This window comes from Eleutherodactylus coqui, chromosome 8, assembly GCF_035609145.1.
Source record: "Eleutherodactylus coqui strain aEleCoq1 chromosome 8, aEleCoq1.hap1, whole genome shotgun sequence".
NCBI classification, from domain to species: domain Eukaryota; kingdom Metazoa; phylum Chordata; class Amphibia; order Anura; family Eleutherodactylidae; genus Eleutherodactylus; species Eleutherodactylus coqui.
Genome location: NC_089844.1, coordinates 69,655,803 through 69,669,300, shown reverse-complemented (window position 1 = coordinate 69,669,300; position 13,498 = coordinate 69,655,803). Strand labels below are relative to the sequence as shown.

Below are 13,498 nucleotides of genomic sequence, written 5' to 3'. Positions count from 1 at the left end.
TCGTTTTGCTCTAGCAGATTAATTCAGTAATCAGCATTTGTCCTTGAAATACCTTGTTTTTCTTTTCCTGCTTGTTCTATTGGCCGGCTATTGTTTTCCAGTCTAGAGATCTGTAAATGTGATTTATCAGAGCCGCTACAGAATCCGCTGCTGTAGGATCGCATTCTATATCAGAACGCTGCGTTACAACTTATGGATACATTAATGCCAGCAGAATGGTGGCCTCATGTAGTACACGAGTGCGACAATTGTGGGTCGGCCAATTAAAATGGCGAATCCTTCTGCCCCCTAAACTGGAATTTGCACTTTCTACATTTTTTTGCAAATCACAGCAACCTTGCAAGTTTTCCTACACACGGGCGGGCGCGATATCGGGCCGTGAAACTCAGCCTGATATTGTGCTCCTGAGTGTGCAATTTACCAACGGCAAAAACACCTCGCATTATATCTATAAAACTCTGATCCTCTCACGCATGATCCGAGGATCGGAAGTGCTTCCCATCGATTTCAATGAGAAACCTTGCATTGCACTTGCTTGCACATGGCACGGCATGCAATGTATTAAAGGTGAACGATGCCTTCCGAGAAACATGATAAGGTCGCTCATATTCGCACAGGATTTGGGTTCTCGGCTGTGTGAAAGTGGCCTTATTTTTATAGGCTGCCCTTACACAGGTATCTGTTAAAACGCCGCATTTTAAAGCGTTTTCGAATGGGACTTTCAAGCGCATTCAATGGCGTTTAACGCACCCCATCATTACAGTGGGTGATAAAGTGCGTTAAAAAATGCTGACACGTGCTAAAATAGAGCAGACAGCATTTGAAAATTGTGGTGTTGGAATCGCCGTTGTCGAACGCTCCTTTGAGAAGGCCCATTAGAATCAATGGAAGCATTATACAGTGTTTAGCGAGTCGTTTCAAACACCGCGCTAAACTCTATACAAAGCGGTGTGAGAGGGTGGCAGTGTATATGCTCGACTTTTCCGGCCTGTGGTTCCGTGTAAATCGGAATTCAGATGGAGATGTTAATGAAATCAGTAAACTTTAGGCAGCCTTCTTGGGTAACTTTCACACAGCCAAGAAAATTGAATATGAGCCACATTCTTTCGAATGGTGTCATATACATGAGTGATTTTTCGCAGCATGTCCTAGACAATTGCGGCATGTCCTATCTTTGGCTGTTCCCGTGGAACACCTCACACATTGTTTTTAATGGGTCCAGAGAACACATTGCATGGAATGCAATGTGCACTCCAGTGCGACACGAGGTCTCTGCAGTGATGGGTGGCATTTTTGAAACAAACACGCCTCGCATTCGCAGGTACCTCGCATGCTGGCAAGCACGATATCCGGTCGAATTTCATGGCCAGATATCGCGCTTGCCCATGTAAAATTAGCCTCACCTGATATACGCTAGCAGCTCCCATGGGCTTCTATGGGAGCTGCCAAAAAAGGGAGGGGGAGGCAGTTTAGCAGCGTCCAATGCAGGGAAAAGCTTACAGGTGCCTCTATTTAGGCTTTAGAAAGAATTCTAAGGATTTATGCCGAGCGATGGAATTCCAGGATGCGGCCTATTTTTTTGCGAATACGTCGCACCCGGGCGTGTGAATGTACAAAAACCCCCCACAAATTTTAGCCACGACTCGATCGTGGTTTTTTTCCGTCCATGCAATTTTCGGACGTGATGCGGCCAGAGCGCATCACCCATGTGAAAGAGGCCTAACAGATAATGGGAGCTCGTTATATCTGAGGGTGGAAAGTAGCCCATGTGACCTGCAGATAGAATACTCTGCCATTGCAAGAAGCAGCGGATAACATCTGTCACATGACTACAGGACCGACCAGTGTTCCTACCCAAATTTAAAACTAATGGCTATGGGTAAGTGGCTCTAATTCATCTTCTGTGAGCAGACAACCTGTTTGAATCTGTAACCGCACTTTAATGCCATTGTTTATAGGGTGACACTCTGCTGGCTTGGTTTGTCAAAGTGCACTCAGATGGAACCATTACTTACTAGAGGCACTCTACTTACAGTGTTTTGCAAGGGCATTTGTAAAGTCCAGGTCCGCTTGGGAGATAAGCTGCTGATAGTCATCAGGCCTTATTTCCAGGATAGCAGCAGGTGTCTGGGATTTCTGCTCTGGGAAGATCCAGACTCTGTAGGCCAGTGGCGGACTCATGCGATACCTCTACTCACACTTTTCGTGTTTGGACCAGGCCAGAACAATCAGAAACTCATGCTTGTTCCACATTTTTTATTTGCTTGAAACAATCTTTATTAAATAAAACCAACAAGAAGACTTCAACTGCTCTGTCTCCTGGTCTTTTCGGTATCTTCAAGAGCCAGGTCTATCTTGGGTAGATAGACTGGTGGTATAGGAGGCACGAGGAAATTTTACAGGAACCTGTTGACTTTTCAGTGGTCACAGTATACCGTCCCAGCGGCAGTTCTGCCTTACAAGAGGTTCATAGTAATATAGTATGTTAGGCTGAAAAGAGACAATGACCATCTAGTTCAGCCTTTTTCCACTCCCTTTTGTTGATCCAGAGGAAGGCAAAAAAAAACCAAACAACTTCCCACCTGACTCCAAGACCCGGATCAACAACCAGGCTGGTTATTTAATATCTATATTCTGTAATATCATAGCACTCTAGAAAGACATCTAGTCTACTCTTAAGCTCCTCTATTGGATTTTGCCATCACCACATCCTCAGTCTCACCGCTCTTACAGTAAAGAACTCCCTTCTGTGTTGGTGATGAAACCTGCTTTCTTCTAGACGTAGCGGATGCCCTCTCGTTACCGTTGCAGTCCTGGGTATAAACAGATCATGGGAGAGATCCTTGTATTGTCCCCTCATGTATTTATACATAGTTATTTGATCGCCCCTTAGCCATCTTTTTTCCAGGGTAAATGATCCCTATTTGGATAGCCTCTCTGGGTATTCCAGTCCCTTCATGCCATGTATTAGTTTAGTTGCCCTTCTTTGAACCCCCTCCAGCACTGTAACATCTTTCCTGAGCACCGGTGACCAGAACTGTGTGCAATATTCCATGTGAGGCCTGACAAGTGCCTTATATAATGGAAGGATAATGTTCTTGTCTCTTGCCTCTATACCTTTTTTAATGCACCACAAGACCTTGTTTGTTTTTGCAGCATAAGCAAATAAAGACTTGGGGTGCGTTAAAAGAGGTATAGGGGTGCGTTAAAAGAGGTATAGGGGTGAGGACTGATGCAAGCAAAGCACGATATGCCACACTCCATACAGAATCTGCTGCTCAGATCGATAACTCACTACTAACTGTGCCACTCCAACATGGTGCCTATCCAGTTCTGCCTCCTGTACCTACAAGCCTCTCTCCCCTTCTTCAAGGCACAGTTACATCAAACTTACATAAACACAATTAAACGACATACACACATGTTAAATCAGGCATGGGCATTGATGCACCCTGCTGTACATTCATGTAGAGTACTGTGTCGGCACTATTTTTTATGGAGGGTACTCTGATGGCATGAGAGAAATTAGAGCGGAGCCTGGCTAGCTACATTAGATTGCTCCAATGGGAAGAGATTAATGCTAATACAAAATATAACACACATTTGTATGCAGGCCATTAAAATATATGGCAGTGACACTTTCCAATTGATAGGAATGGCCAGTGATGTGATATCAGGTTAATTTACTACATGATCCCATCCACAGATCTAGAATTGCATGTTTTATTAGTAAGTAAAACTGTGAGGTCTGCTTCAGGCTGATAAGGAAGTCATCTCACAGGAATTCCTAATACGTCTTATGAATGTCAATATTGTCATCTACTGCGCCAACATAGAAACCAACGTGGCACTCAGGGTCGTAAGCATGAAGAAGGCATCTATGATACTATATTAGTCCTCCTTTCGATTAAGTTTCTGAATCAATCAGAGACGTGATTTGAAGAATTAAAATTCTACTATTTCCAAGCTTAGCAGTCCAGAGGGCGGTCCTAATTAATGATTGACAGCTTTCCCTGTGTGAGTGTTCAAATTGAAAAAGCTGTGTGATCTCAAAAGAGTAGTATAGGCATATTTGCATAAAAAAAGGGACATTTCTATGTCATTTTGAGGCTTTCCTGATCTTTCACATATCAAGAATTGGGGATTCAAGTGCTGGGGGTTACGCATTAAAGGCTTGAGCCAAAATCTATCAAGTTATTCGCCATTCACAGAATGGCAAATGACTTTATGGTTGGTAGGGGTCTGACTACCAGGACCTTTACAATATCAAAAACAGTGGTCTGGTTGGTCCCTGAGTAAATGGAGTGGAGGTAACGCAGGCGTGCCACTGCTCCAGGCACTTCAATGACAGCAACAGAGATTGCCAAAGTACTTGAACTCCGCAATCTTCGGCTCCGTCACTCCAATGAATGCAACAGTGGCAGGACAGCACGAACTTCGATTCATTCACTCACATACCAATGGACCCCAGTTCTTGAGATTGGTGGGGGTCCCAGCAGTCTGACTTCAACCGATTATAAACTTATTCCCTATTCTGTGGATAGGGGATAACTTTATAATGCGGTACAACCCGTTTAACCAATCTACTGATTACAATGGGTGGTGATTGCTGGTTCCTAAAATACCAGCACTGTGATGCTTAGGTCTATGGTCAATTACTGCCCCAGTGACTTATGTAAAACTGAGAAAATTAGAGTTCGACTTGCTGACCACAGTGGCAGAGGATCGGTTCGTGGGCCCTGGGTCACTGTCCAGTCACTTGCTTGCCGCTAGGGTCTATTCTTTTTGGGTTCTTCTATAACCTATTAGATGATGTTGGTATGTTCTGTATACACTGATAAAGTTTACAATGAATAGACTAGCGTTTCACAAACCCCAGTCCTCACGACCCCCCAACAGGTCATGATTTGAGGGTATCCTGTAGAGAGAACACCTAAGGCAATGTCTGCGGCACCGACAAGGATTACATCACCTGTACAATAACTATGGGAATTCTGAAAACCTGACCTGTTGGGGGTCACGAGGACTGGAGTTTGGAAAACATAGTTGGCTCTTAGAATAACTTCCTCCATTTGTGTGTCCAAGAAAACCCAAGCCAATGCTGGAGAAGCACATGGTTGCCATGTTGAGGCATTGTCCTCATTACATCCTGGGGTCTTGCTGTTACCTTGTAGTTATCAAAAGTATTATTTTATACAAACTCAAAATCTTCCGGGTATAGATTTTCGTTGAGAAGTGCGATCTTACCGAAATGTGAAATATGTAGTTCTACCAATTAGTATTTAACATTCTTTACAAGGTGTTATTGGAGCCAATGCCGCTAAGCTATCAGTCATAAGGGAATACGCTCCAAACTTAGGGTTTTGAAATCAAACATTTTTCTAGAGTAGGTAATTCATTATTTTGTGTTTCCCAATCCTCCTGTGTGATGTCTGCCCTACAAATGGGAAGATATCACATGGCAATCCATAATGCATTAGGGCCATTAAATATTGATACTCCTTGCACTACTCTTAGTTGCACAATTAGGTTAACATTTTACACATCAACAATGATCGTCACTTTGCATAAAATCTAAACCGCTAATTACAGTTGATATTTCAAAAGTAGTTTGTATTTTTGTTTGTATAGAGATAATCAAAGCACTTGGAGTGTCGGGTGTAAGTCAGAAGACCAATAAAGGGCAGGGTCATGTTCTGTGCATTTACACGGGACGTTTGTGAAATGCACAGAAATCACACATGAAAAGAACCCATTATTTTAGAAAAATTGCGGCATTCCCTATTTTTGGGCTATTTGTGTTCAAGTATTATTCCCTATGAGAAAAAAATATCACATCGTACTTGCATGTAAATGGGAGTTTCATGCGAGTGCGATGCAATTTTCTATTTTTCCTATTGAGGAGCATGCGATTTTCAAGCATGTTTTTCCATGTATGTGAGCATCAAAAGTACAGCGATGCATTGTTCTCATAAAATGCTTCACACTCACCTAAAAAATTGCGAGTATGAAACTGTGAAATATTGCTTCCTTTGGTCTATTTCCCCCAGTGATGGTTCTTGACACCCAGATCGTACATGCAGTGTCAAACAGCACTCTCAGCCACAGGCCGCCACTGTTCACCTGTGCCTGTCCCTCCGTTCAGCTCGTTCCCTCCCTACTGCTATGTTGCAGCTTCTCACTCCCACAACACACATGCTCTACCTTCCTTTACTCCAGGACCTTCCTCCGGACCATGTGACCACACCAGCCAATAACGGTTTTTCTTTTATAAAGAAGAGGTGAGCAGCAATTTAACAATGCTACCACCGGAGGTCACTCTAGCAACCCACATTATACAAAGATCAATACTATGGTAATACCGTAGTAGAAACAGCAAATTCAACACACTTTTAGAGATGACAGAGCATACTCGTTAAGTCGATTTACTCGAGAGAGCATCGCCTTTTTCAAGTACCAGCTGGCTTGTCCTTGAAGATTCGGGGGGGCTGCGGGGTGGAGAGTGAGAGAGAACTCTCTCTCCCTCCTGATCCCCTCCGCAACCCCCCGCGCCCCCCCCCCCCCCCCTGAATCTTCAGGGACGAGCCAGCAGGTACTCGAAAAAGGCGATGCTCTCTCGAGTAAATCACCTTGACGAGTATGCTCGCTCATCTCTACACACTTTTAACAGTGGATAGACAGCAGTGAGGTGTTGGTTGCCATTCGAATGGGAGGTCTGTGGCTGATTCAGTTACGGGGGCACTCTGGCATGTCAAAAAAAGCGCAGCATAGGGTCCCCCACCGCTCCCTACTTTCTGTCTGCAAAGATGTTATCCTGACACATGTGACTGCTGCACGGTTGCACTGGAAAAGCGGATTCCGTAGACAGCTTCCATTGATATGAATGGAAGCCGTCCAATCCGCGGCTTATCCACAATTGAATTGCGAACGGGCTGTGGATTCTGCGGGAAAGCAGGAGTTTAAGAAGAAAAACTGTATTGCGCATGTGCGCCGGCCGGCACTTCTGCACACATCCGCAGTACAGAAAAAAGAAAACCCAAACAGGTACGCAGGGTCGCCGGGCCGGATTTTGCTGCGGATGCTGAATCCGTCCCGCCTGTGGACATGAGGCCTTATACTCTCGGACAGACCCCTTTTACCGTTTTTCATCATTTCTTCCAATTTACAACATGATGATTGGATTGAGATTGTTTTTTTTTATGTATTTAGTAAGAATAAAATTGAGAAGAAGCATTTTCCCAATGACAGGTCATACAATAAGGTATCTTAACAGAATTATGTTGCTGTGGCAACTCACAACCCTTTTGAACACACCACCTAAGGCACAAGTTATCTGATCACCGACCCTATAACATGTGATGCTACCCACAGTAATTAGTTCCTTCAGAAGTTTAGTTTCTGCAAAAGCAATGCTCAAGCGACCTACGGCGCACAATCTGTATTCCTACAAATGCATTGTAATTCGTCTTAAAGGGGACCTGTCACATTTTTTCCCAATGACACCATACCAGCGCTGCATAGTGCGCCTGCACACTTGACCAAACTGCTGTTATTATAAGGGCTCATTCCCACAAGCAATTTCACTTTGTACCGTGTGCGTTAAATGCGGTGAGGAGAGTCAATTAAAGTACATTGATTTCCATTGAGCAGTTCACACCAACGTAGATACATTGCATGCATTAGGAGGCATGATAAAGAACGCAGCATGTACTATTTCGTGGTGTATTATGCATGATAGAGCCCATTGTTTTCTATGGGTTGCATAGTCAACGCTGTCCATACGCAATACATTGCCTATGGGCGGGGTTGCCGATTCAACGCTGCTATGAAAAAGAGTAGGGAATTTAAAAAAAAACAAGTCCCGCTGCGTATGATAGCGTGTGTGAGATATGCCGTCATGCACAACGTATAATCGTTGCCATATGTGGCGATAGCCGGCTCACTGCTGGCTTCCACAGCAGAAAAACGTTGCGTGATCCACCGAGTGTTTTACGCATACGCCCGTGGGAATGAGCCCTTAATGTTGATATAGGAACACCTCTTTAATTGATATGTGAAATTCTCACATCCGGTATGTAAACGCAGCTGAGCAGTCCTGATTTTTTTTCAACTTAGCCCGCCTCTCCAGCCCCCTGTGACACGGCTGACACAACTGGCATCATCCATGCACTGCTGCGAAGTTTCACACCTGTGCCGTGCCATCGGCTGCCCCTGTATGAGCTGATAAGCTATCTGACTCTGCCCACAAATGGGATAGCTCATCTGCGCATGCACGGCCCGCCCACTGCGCCGCTCGGCTGCATTTATATATGGTGTAGGAGCATTTCAATCATCAATTATAGAGACATTTTTATATAAACATTTATAATAAAAGAAGTTTGGGGAAGTGTGCAGGTGCAGTAGTGCAGCGCTGGTATGGCGTCACTGGGGAGAAATCTGGTAACAGGTTCCCTTTAATGTAGTTCTTGTCCTTACAGATATAAACTACATGAAGATTATCCATACTGTTTATCAACAACAGAGCCATTTTTTAAATCTAGTGAAACCAGGGTCTTAGGCACCAGGCTGCATTTCGCCCACAATAACTCCTTAGTGATCGCCCATAGATGTTTTTTGGTTTGTCACTAGGGGACTCTAACCCTGCCGATTCAAGAGTCCAGTGTCAGGAAGAGCGGTTGTCTTATGACAGTAAGGCCTCCTTCACACAGGCGTTTTTTCACTGCCGCGTTTACTGCGGTTTCTGCAGCGCTGGCATGAGTTTTGGCTACGTTTTCAGCACAGCTTGAAGACCCCGCCTCCAGCAAGAGATTGGCTCTGATTGGTTCATCAAGCGCTGGCTCAGCCAATCAAAATCAGTGCTCGATGAACCAATCAGAGCAATCTCTTGCTGGAGGCGGGGATGTCAATCCAGTTACCACTAAGAGACAAGTTGTTAGCGCTGACAAGTGCAGGGAAGCCTGCCTAGAGATCCAGGGGGAAAATCAGCGGGAGGGACCCGGGTGGCACCTGCTAGGTGAGTATTACCTTTTTTTTTTTTTTCATCTAGTGTAGCTAGGGCTGATTTCCGGGGTAGGGCTTATTTTTGAAGCCTACCCCCCAAAAAAAATGTGATACGAAGTTGTGCCGCGTTTTTAGCATTGCTGAGAGCACTGCCCCTTCATTTTAATGGATAACACAGCTGAAAATGGCCAAAAATAGAACATACATCACTTTCAAAGTGCAACGTTGAAAATACTGTGTTTTGAGGCTTGTGTGAGCAGCGCCATTAAAATGAATAGGAGCGTTGTACAGCGCTGAAAACGCATCGCTAAACGCTGTACGAAAAAGTCTATGTGAGGGACGCCTTATACTTCTCCTTTAGGCTGCCTGTCCATGGGTGGGGCGGATTCTCATGAGTGGATCATCTAAAGACTCCCTCTGTCACCCATCGTCCCCTCCGAGATGCAATCATTTGCTGGTTGTTGCTGTGGCAGCCGGAGGAAAGAGCTGGTCTAATATAAGACATTGTTACATTATGACCAGAACTATAAAAATATTTTATTCATCCTGCACAGTGAATGACGTACAAAAAGAGAAAAAAAAAATGCCAAAATTGCTTATATTGTTTGTTCGCCTCCCGAAAAAATGCAATAAAAAGTGATAAAGAATCAAAAATACCCCAAAATGGTAGTAATGCTAACTACAACTTATCCTGCAAAACAAGCCCTTATACAGCTCCATGAACAGAAGAATAAAGATATTACGGGTCTTGGAATGCAGCAATACAAATTTAAGCGTTTTTATGTGCAAAAGTAGTAAAACGTAAAAAACCTATATAAGTTTTGCACCGCTGTAATCCTGCAACCCAGAGAATGAACGTATCATATTATTTATACCACATAATGAACATCATAAAGGACTGCAGCAGATTTACTGCTGTGTAACAGCGCTAATGACCAGGCGGCGCTGCGCTTCTCATCTGCTGCTAGCATTTCTTATAATTCCTATGAGGCAGTAGTATTTGGTACATGGGGGGTATACCACCCTTATATGTCATATATATCTTTTTGGATAAAATTAGAGTTGAGCGAACGTACTCTGCCGAGCTTGATGCTTGTTCAAGTATTAGCGTACTCGATGGTGCTCGTTACTCGAACAAGCATCACGCCGTGTTCGACCCCGCCCCAGTTTTTGTCTCCTCCCCGCTGTGATGTGCCTGTTTTGCCCCCCCCTCCGCCGCAGCGCGCACGCCAATGGCAAATTTTTGCAGATAGAGAGAGAACACACGAACCAAGAAAAAAAAAAAAAGCTCGGCACCTGGCGTCCCACATACAAAAATGCTCGAGTCTCCCATTGTAGTCAATGGGGTTCGTTACTCGAGTAGAGCTCTTCAATTTTATGAAAAGCTCGACTCGACTAATGCGGACCCGGGTGCTTGCTCATCTCTAGATAGAATCTATAGGGCTACTAATGGAGAACGTTTGGGTGTTTGCACACATTGGTGTAACACCTTGGAAATATTTGGTTGTGCTTTAAATGCTTTTTACTGATGTGCCTGCATTGACTGATCCCATTTCATTTATTACTGGGTGGTAGGAGATGAGGAATTGTCCCAAGGGTCGTAGACAAAAAATGAAGGGGGGGGGGGGGGGGGAGTAATAAGAAAACTACAAGCCCATCTCTCCTTCAAGGCAGACAATGGACACCCTACTTTTACATTTGTTATCAGCTTCCCTTTTTTCTATGAATGCCGCTGTTAGTTATATGAATAACTTAACCCTCACATATCTCAAAATCTATGTATTTTATCATTCTATAGTACTTAAAGGGGTTGTGCCAAGGTAGACTTATCACTTGAGACCCTTAATGATCCTAAGAATAGGAGTCCCATGTCCCCAACTTCTGTCACCGTGGGGTCGCTTCTCCCACCTGCAGTGACATCAGATTGAATGCAGTGCAGACCAAGCAGGCATGGCCGCCACTTGATTCATTTCAGTAGAAGCAGAAACCAAAAATGGCAAGAGCACGCAAAATACATTTACTATCAGAGGTATACATACCTATAATCAATACTCTAACCACATTAAATAATGCAAGGTTTTTGGTATATAATTTGATCAAATTACATTGGCCCGTCTACCAACGTCCATGTGACCAAGCTCCCAGATGGGTCCTAACGCTAATACCAGGTGGTAAATTTCAACCTGGGAAAGTTGGGTTCCTACCTCTCAGAATGCTCCTCTCCTCGGACTAAGCCTACAAATAAAACCAGGGAAGGTAGGATACCATTTATATGCTCCAGTAGGAGGGACAGAAGGTGAAAGGGCGGCAGGTATGCCCGACCAGGTGAAGGCCTTCGTGCACACCTGCCGCCCATTTGATTTTTCTATAGAGTATTGATTATAGGCATATATACCTCTGATAGTAAATTAATTTTGTGTGCTGTTGCCATTTTTGGTTTCTGCTTCTACTGTATATTACAACCATGGTTTAACGTGCACCTATAGATTTCTATTGAGATATATTTCCATTGGGTAGTGCTGACCTATTCTATCTTTACTTGATTCATTTCAATGAGGCTGATGGAAATGGCCAAGATCTCCTACCCAGCTATTTCCAGCAATCCCATTCGAAATGAATGAAGCTCAATTCAATCTGCTCTTCACTATGGGGTTTCAGTAAGCCTGCAATGAGGAGGACAACGGCACGGGACCACCATTCTCAGGATCGGTGGGGATTTCAGACCCCCACCAATCAGACTTTTATTACCTACCCTTTGGATAGGTGTTAAAAGTCTATTTTAGTACAACCACCCCTTTGATCCAAAATACAAAGAAAAACACCATTTTAATGGCAGGTAGTCTTTAAAACATTGCTTGTTAACAATATACAAGAAAAGAAGTTCAAAATATAAAAAAGTCTGATTTTTTTTTTTTTACAGTATAGACCCAGCCTGAATGTCTATTCAGTTCAAGGATAGCATTATATATAGAAGCTATGGTATTCGTACCAGAGGTATGCAGTAACTTAACAGCATATGCATGTATAGGCAGACCTACGTCACTGCTCATTCCTGTGCTACAGAAGGACTGAGACTACTTAATGAGCTCTTCCTCTGGGAGCTTAATTCACCCACGCAGGCAGGCAGCCAATGTGACCAAGCAGTGGAGGTGAAAGCCTTAAACATTAACGAGCAACATTAGACTGTGGCAGATCTGAGAAAAATGAACTAACATCTCGTACTATTCCCTCAGTGCAAAACACAAAGATATTTTTAACTCCATACAGTATTTACTAGTTCCATCAGGCTCTTCTCTCTGTGGTTAGGTGGCATCAGAAAACAAAAATACGGTAGCCTCGCCATTTTTATAGCGTTAACCATATAACACAAACCCTTGTCTTTATAAGGGCGCCTTCCCACTGGCGATTAAATCGTGCCATTTCCTATGAGGCTGCGAGAAATCGCAAAATTCTGAAGCCAATGGTTTCCAATGGCTTATGTCACACCCATGATGTTTTAACGCTTGCGATGCAGTGTGAAAACAGAATTGCAGCATGTCCATTATTTTCATGATCTCGCCTTTTGTTTCCAATGGGGTTGGCAGCAGCAGTGCCGCCCCCATTGAAAGCAAATTGAGAAGATCGCGATCCCCTGCTGCAGCTGTCACAGCTGCAGCAGGGGATTCCTTCAGCCCAGCAGGGCTGTCGCATCCATGGGTTTAACCTTGTTCTCAATGGGGCCGGCGGCAGCAGCATCTGCCCCATTGAAAACAGTGAGAACATCACGATCCTCTGCAGCTGCTGTGACAGCAGTGGCAGGGGATTCCTTCATCCTTGCAGGGAGTCCCCTCATCACTGAACACTGTGACAGTAGTGGCAAGCTGTTCAGTGATGAGGGGACTTCCTGTGGGGATGAAGAAATCCCCTGCCACTCCTGTCACAGCAGCTGCAGAGGATCGTGATGTTCTCCCATTGCTTTCAATGGGATGAAAGGATTCCCCGCAGTGATTTGAGGCTTTTTTCACATGAAAATGCCTCAAATCCAGGGGTTTCCCACAGATTGCGAGAGCGATATTGGGTCATGAATCATGGCTTGATATTGCTCTCGCCAGTAAGCAAGAGGCCTAAAGTATCTATTTGCTACTAGATAGTAAAACAGCAAACAGGATGTAAACATGAAATTAAAGGACACAAATACAAGTACATTAAATCTGTCCATACCTGTTAGATAAATGCTGGTGGATCCCAATGACTTTGTTGGAATTTTCAAACAACCAAATATATATGGGGGCATCCCAACTGTGCCCCGATGACAGACTTTAGGAGAAATGAGGATTATCCATATTGAATTGCAATGTGCAATGATTGTATTTGGACTTTACAAAGAGTTTTCCCGTACTAATTTTGGATGAGAAAGTTAAAGGGGTTGTCCAGTTGTAAAACATTTTGGCCTAGCCTCCAGATAGAAATCACAGAAGGTCATGCTGTATCATATAATAAAACATACCTTATTAATTCT

At 43.9% G+C, this 13,498-nt stretch overlaps 1 protein-coding gene across 1 annotated transcript in view; it reads right to left on the bottom strand.

The window, feature by feature from the left end:
- PDE11A (phosphodiesterase 11A) overlaps positions 1–13,498 on the bottom strand; it is a 472,505-nt gene that overhangs the window by 135,923 nt on the left and 323,084 nt on the right. The window lies entirely within an intron of this gene.